Genomic DNA, 7,618 nt, shown 5'->3' with positions numbered 1-7,618 from the left:
AATCTGTTACCAACACTTTGTAATGTGATGATCATAGCTTTTAACATCCCAGCTTCATATTATTGTTGTTCCTTTATAGAAGTATACACCACAAGCTGCAGTGTGTGAGAACTTCTGTCTGAAATAGACAAACTTGTTTCTCTGTCCCTTCTCATAGAGATAATGTATTATCTAACCCTTTATGCTAAATATCAGAAAATGCCGACCCATTGGGACAGGTCCTCAACCAACTGCAACTTCAATGTTAAATATATTTTTATATGCACTTTCCAGATTTTATGTTCAATCAATTAATTAAATTTACAACTGTAAGCTACACAACCAGCGGGAGATGCTCCGCTCAGACGCCTTCAAAACGGAAACAAATTCTCCGGAGCATTCAGGTGAGGGGTGGAACAGCAGAGTTCATTCTGCTGAGGACATCATCTGTTTTTGGCCCAGTTGTCGGCTCTTATCACCACAAATTGTCTTGACGTCTTCCTCAATGTCTTTCATGTGTGTGGCTCATCTTTTTCATATTGTAGATTGTTTTTGTGTCTCTCAAGTTATAGAAACTTCATCAACGCCCACACTCACTCCCAGTGAATCCTGCAGAGGACCTCCTGCTGTGTGCTCACACCGGCTCCTCTGGACTTTTTCTGTAGACTTAACACCAGGGGGCCTGACTCTGAAGGCTTAACTCTTTGTGTTCACACAGATCTCCAGAGTTCAGTGCATGTCTGAAAGCAGCTTTAGTGACAGACAGGTACATTAATCAATTATTCATTCAAACATTTTCAAACAACTTTATTTATTGATGGATATCAGGACGTGAGGAGGATCCCAACAAATAAGATGAAGTGTTTCAGACACAACTTTCCAGCCCTATCTGTCAGTATTTCTTCATGTTTATTATATTTGTGGATCATATTTAATACTTAAAAATGCATGCTTTGTGTGAATGCACTGACAGGATTGCTTGTCGCCTGTGCAATGACTATGAAGAATTGTAAATAACATTGACCTGAAACCAAGTCCTAACACAGCAAAAGCCTGTACTTGTGGGGACCTCATCTTTTATTGTCCCCACAGAAACACTGTCAGCATGGGTTTATACCGTTTATACTTGTTCTGGTCCCCACCGTGCAGTAGAAACAAAACCACACACACACACACAAGCTTGCTCTCTCTCTCTCTCTCTCTCTGTTTCTCCCCCCTCCCCTCTCTCTTTGGTGGGAGGAGCTAAGTCTGTGCCACTGCTAGGACTTTGTCAGTTTCTCGAACGCAGCGGACGAGGCTCAGTGTGTCTGAGACTCGTACTGATTGATTGTCTGATTAGACGAACAAACAAATATCCGTATTATCAGAAGCGGGAGGAGGCGGAGCGGTAAGTGGAGTAAACACGCGTGAGTGTGTGTGAGTGAGTCTGTGAGTGCGTGTGTACACAGTGCGTGTACTGTACATGTGACATGCAATAGTGCTTTGATGATGGAGCTTTATAAAACTTTGATAAACTCTCTCGCACTGTACATGCATTACTTTCTAATGGACCCTGCTGTTTGAAAATCAAAGTGTGTTGTCACTGATAGTTTCTCAGATGGATACCAGTGATGTTGCTGGTTTACCAGTGATGTTGCTGCTGAACCATTAATGTTACTGATATACCAGTGATGTTGCTGCTCTACCAGTGGTGTTGTTGGTTTACCAGTGATGTTGCTGGTTTACCAGTAATGTTGCTGATATACCAGTGATGTTGAAGGCTTATCAGTAATGTTGCTGATATACAAGTAATGTTGATGGTTTACCGGTAATGTTGCAGATATACCAGTGATGTTGCTGATATACCAAAGATGTTGATGGTTTACCAGATATGTTGATGGTTTACCAGTGATGTTGATGGTTTACCAGTGATGTTGCAGTTGTAGTTGTCTCCCAAAAGCTATTAAATAGCACAGTCACACTGGATACCCTGAGAGGACTGTTATAGTACTTTTACACTGACTCTGTTGGAGGGAAAAACATGTAATGCATTAGGATAACAGCAGTCTTTAATAGTAATAAAACAGATACAGTGGCGCTGCACATATGTGGATTTGAAATATGTTGTTCTTTAATGTGCCAACCTGTGTCTCCTCCAGGACCTAACTGAGTGAGAAACAACTATCTGAAGCAGAATGAAAGAGCAACTAATACTAAAGTCTGTTCTCTGTATTTTATCTGTATCCACTTCTATGGAGTGTCATGCTTAACAGTGAGTAATGTTAGACGCTGAGAGACAAACACAAAGTGAAGACAAAACGTGAATTGCAAACAGGAATCTAAACATTAGTGCAACATTTGCAGCAGGGGGCGCTGAGCAGTTGATTCTTGCAGGGACGTTTTAATGTTTTTTCAATACGTTCAAAAGACATAATAATCACTATAACTATTTATGTGTAATAAAAATATTTTGATCATTATTAGTTTAGAAAACATGTTATAACGAGTAACTGTATCTGCTCATAATGTGTTTAATTTAACTACATAACAGACAGCGTTTGTATGATATGAATCAGATTTTTAGACAATATGACCAACTACTGGATGTTGGTCCGGCCTATTTATTGGTCTAACTTTTTTAAATGGTGAACAATGATGAAACATGTATGACACATTCACAGTAACAAATTAATTATGGATGTATTGTAAGTCTGTGTGTAAATCCTGCAATTTGCCTCTTCATATCACCAAACATTTGTTTGGGATTGTATGAGTTGCTTTGCTTTACAATTGTTGGTCCATAAAGCAGATGCCTCATCTAAACAATTCACTAATATAAGTGATAAGCATGGGAGTGGGAACTTACCTGATGTGTGTGTGAGCAGAAGTTTTAATTAACACCTTGTCCCTCCAGACACATCCTTTTCTACATGTTGTCCTCCAGGTCATCATGCACAGGGGTATAGGCTCCCACTGAGGATCTCCCTCTGTCAGAGCCATGTTCAAAGTCTGTGTGATCAGAGTCTGATTTAATCTGGCAGTGACTGGGGTCTATGTTTTTGGAAGGCATTGTTTTATTTATTTAAAACAGTTTTCTTCCATGATCGATGTGCTTTTTTAACAGTAATAACTTTTAGTTAGAGTTAGTTTGCTGTCGTATAAACGTCTGTCACAATCACCCAGTCATCCTAATACCAAGTTTTACATAAATCACCTCGGATTGTTGTGGAAGACATCATTGACAATGGGTTTTAAATGCTTTTTTTATTAGTCTCTGAAACTGTGGTGACAGGAGGGGCACTCTGCAGTGAATCAGAATTTATAAAAGCGTTTGTCTTTGAGGAACATATGAAATAGTAAAACCTGAGACTTGTAAATAATGTCGTAGGAAAAGAGCAGTTACTAAATGAGATATTATACAGGCTTGTAAGTCTAATCGACCCATCATTGTCATCCAGAGACCAACATTTTTGAATGTGTGCAGGCAGGTCAAATTAAAAGTGCTGGCTGAATAGACAGAGACTGTCCTGCTCTCTGTAGTTTAGGCATCTCTGGTGCCCTGCTGCATTGTCCCTGCTCTTTGTTTTCATATTTCATTAGCTGAGCTAGCAGCATGTAGCGTCACCTTCAATTATCCTCCATGTCAATGGGACGACATTGGCTGTCTGCTGGCTTTAGTGATTATAGGCTTCAGGGGACAGGTAATCAGGTCATGGTTACACTGTCACCCTGTCAGACTGCTCAGACTCCTCAGACCACAGGGAGCATATGGGACGGAAGAACTCCACCATCTTCACTCAGGGTTTTCTTACCAATCTTAGATATACTGATATTGTTTGATGTGAAGTGCAGCACATTTCATAACAGTTTAGTGTAATGTGAGGTTGTTTCTTTTGAATTGTGTTCAGTTATGTATTATGTTAATGACACACTTTCTGCATGTGACAGTCAAATGATTTGGTTTTGTTACCGGTAACCGTCAGGTGGGGAGTTTATTATTGCTTACGCAAGTTAACATTCTGACATTAGCATGTTGCTCAGAGCATTGCTGTAGTAGCCTCACTTAGCTGTTAGTGTTGCTGTATCTTCCACTCTCATCAATGTAGATCTCAGCTACCGTAAGCAACTAGCCATCATCATGGACTGGATATAAAGATGCCAGATTTGTCTTCACTTCCTCGCACTATCCATCAATGAAGCCAGAATATCCCAGATATGAAGGCTGCCATCTTGCAGCTTTAGGGTCTGTGCAGTAATAAATTCGGCCACCAGGTCCTGCTGATACATTCGCTCGACCAATGGTCCATCAGTCTCAAATCAAATCAAATCAAATCAAAGTTTATTGTCACATGCAACAATGACAGCGTCATCGGAGCAGTGAAATTCTTGTGACATGGCAGGCAACATCTACGCAGTAGACGACTTTACAAAATAGAAAAATAACATACTATATAACATACAACATATAACATATAACATCTTAATATATAACATTGTAACATATAACATAGTCAAATGAAGCAGCAGTTTACAGGGTGAAGGAGTGGGGAATATTAAATTAAATAATATGAATATTTGTATAACATATCTCAATCCTGATCTTTCACCCGGTTTTCATAGCATCAAATAACTTAAGAGTTGAATTAATTAATTAAAAGCAAACTTTATGGGGGGAAAAGTGAACATCAAATATACCTAAGATCATACCTAAGATCACATAAACCATCTATGTGGAAAAATTGTTTGACGTGTACTCTGACGTGTACTCTGACTTTTTAAGTTTGGTCCATGTCCATCCACTAACATGGAGGAGGTGGGATTTATGACCTTTACTGCAGTGCAGCCATCCACAAGGTGGCGTTCGAGATGCTTTGGCTTGGAAAGCACTTATGTTTCTGAACATTCTATGTCCACCACCAAACTTCAGACAGTCAAAGTTATCTACTAGCTAGCTGCTGGCTCACACTCAGACTTGGAGTTGGGGGAGGCTTAAAACAGAAACACAACTTCAAATCAAAGTCGCTGCTTTACGTGTCAATGGGCAACTGTCGACACATCCATCACATGAACTTGAAAGGTGATGATTTCTTGTGTTTACAGCTTCTTTCCGCTGATCTCAAACAGCCCCAAATGAAATAATGTTGCTGGAGAATGGGCTCATAAAATATTTAAGCTAAAGACATTTAAATGGCTCCTTTTTATGCTCCCTGTGCAAATAATCATTCAGGGTCCCACTTTATGGTGCAGGCTCATCAAATTATCTGTATAACTTTGTAATCATTCAAGAGTAAAACCCATAAACGCTTGTGTTATGAAGATGAAAATGCATTGCACTTGAAATGTGGCCGAGTCAAACACACTTGATCACATTAGGACTTTTTGTGGTAGGTGCTCTAAAATCTCTAAGGTACATCACACACTATGTATTATATTAAGAACTGTTCAGTGCACAACCCTGTGCGTTGTGGGTACACACACACACACACACACACACACACACACACTAAGACACACACAATGTTCAGATTACTGTAAATCTGATTAAGATGTATTCTTTATTTTATACATATAAAGGAACAAAAGCTCCATTAATAGATATGTCAGCATACTCACAGACACAAAATGATCCATCCCTGGGGTTAAAATAAGCAGGAAAATACTATGCTGCATAGAGTAGAATCTAAACCTTCAGCATGGGCATAACAAAGTAGAAGATATTTCAAATGTGCATTAATAGACATTTCACTACATCTGCCAAAACGAAACAGGACATTTTCCCAGAACTGGTCATCGTCCTCTGCAATGGTTGGCCAGATGTCTGATTTAGTTTCATGAGAATTTAAAACTCACTCTGTCCTAATGTAATGTAGCTGGAAACATTCCCAGGATCCTTTTCCATTTAATCAAATGCACTTGGTCTTCAAACTGGAGAAATATGGCTCCATGTTTTTCAGTGTTGGTGAGTGTGTTAGTCTTTGTTTTAAGGCATTCTGGTTATTGATAGTGTTGAGATTAGCAAACTACTCAAGTGATAGGTGAGAATAATGACACTAGATGTCATGGTGACAGAGGTTTAGCTTTATTTATATCACACATATAATCTTAAAAGATCTCCAAACTAGACAACAACTGAACCTTGAAAGTTCAGTTTGGTAACGCTGCCCTCGGGATAGAGACTGCAACTTAAATTTAGTGACATCACATTAGGGCAAGGGTGTCCAGACCTTTTATCCCGAGAGCCAGATATAGAAAAAAAATACGAAGGTCCGGGCCACTCACGGCGCCACGCCCCCCTGCCCCGGAGCGGACTGGTAACAGTTGGGAGGGGGGGGGCATAGTCCATCACATTACCTTTAATTTAGCTAACGCTTTTATCCAAAGCAACTTACAATAAGTGCATTCAAGGGTACAAACCCAGAACAACAAGAATCAAGAAAGTACAATATCTTCAAAAATAGAGCTAAAAGTTCTGTAATTAAGTGCCATTAAAGTGCTACTAAATTGTTAGTTTAAAAAAAAAAAAAATTATAATATATATATATTTTTTTATGTAATTTTTTTTGAGGCGGGCCAATTTAAAATGGACGGCGGGCCGCAGATGGCCCGCGGGCCGTAGTTTGGACACCCCTGCATTAGGGTATGAGCCATTTATCTGAAGGGGACACATTGAGGAAATCGAGCCTGTTACCAGTAACGGGACAAGTCTTTAACCACTTGCCCACCCTGTCATCTATAGGTTGGTTTGTGTGGCTGTGCTGAGCCCACGTGTTTCCCCGTGGTATTTGCCCTCCCTCCTAGTGTCCCTAATGATAGATATGTGGTAAACAGAAATAGCAACACTTGTGAAGCACAGGCTTCTCTTTTTGCACCACACGCTGAAGACATAGAGGCTGCACTATGTGTGTGTATGTTTTATTGAGAGCGTATTTGTCCTCTGTGACTGAAGGACTGACTTCGTTTTTTTCTAGTCAATTACAAGGCCTGCTGTGGAGGGCCCAGGCCGACGCAGGCTGCCACTGTGTGGACTAATGCGTTTCTCATCCCCCTTTATTAGCATTGGTGATGCCTGGCTAAACCAATCACATGCTTTGTCACAAAGAGCGGAGAAGATGAGAGGTTTAGCTGACTCTTCCTGCTGCTCTGGCTTGTTACCAGTCTGTGCTAATGCCAACATCCAGACTGATGTGATTATGGAGCAGCACAGACTCATTTTAGTTCTGTCTGCTGCACTTCAAGTAAAGTTTTTATGACACACGTGGAATATGGCTCCTCTTTGTAATTACGTAGGACTCACTTTATGTCTGTTTTAGAGAAATGGACTCTGATGATTTCATCACATCATTAGTTACAGATGGACTTCATACAAACACTTGTCGTGGCGATGTGTGATGACTCATGTGTTGAGAGAAGCAGTCAGTTCTCGGTGTGAGAAGTGCTCTGAAGAGGTGATTACTGCTCTCCTTAAACCTCAAAAGTAAAAAACATCCTTTCCCAATCCCAGCAGTAACCGTATGTCTTCTTCAGTTGCTGATTTGACTTCCGTCCATCTAGCATTTCACTGAATATTCTCTAAAATACTGATAATTCATCACTGGCTTTCTTGATTCAAATTACTCGGAGATGGTTTTGAGGGGTCAGATGAATTAAAGAATATACATTT

At 40.0% G+C, this 7,618-nt stretch overlaps 1 protein-coding gene across 1 annotated transcript in view; it reads left to right on the top strand.

Annotated features, from left to right (window-relative positions):
• The first annotated feature begins 1,226 nt into the window (after positions 1-1,226).
• The window catches only part of LOC128443602 (myocyte-specific enhancer factor 2A), a 40,213-nt gene continuing 33,821 nt past the window's right edge, over positions 1,227-7,618 (top strand). The window contains exon 1 of the mRNA XM_053425990.1: positions 1,227-1,366. The gene's annotated coding sequence lies outside the window, so the exon portion shown is untranslated. The remainder of the gene's footprint in view (positions 1,367-7,618) is intronic.

The sequence above is a fragment of the Pleuronectes platessa genome, chromosome 1 (assembly GCF_947347685.1).
Source record: "Pleuronectes platessa chromosome 1, fPlePla1.1, whole genome shotgun sequence".
In the NCBI taxonomy this organism is placed as follows: Eukaryota; Metazoa; Chordata; class Actinopteri; order Pleuronectiformes; family Pleuronectidae; genus Pleuronectes; species Pleuronectes platessa.
The sequence above is the reverse complement of the archived record's forward strand: the minus strand, read 5'-3'. Positions and strand labels throughout refer to the sequence as shown.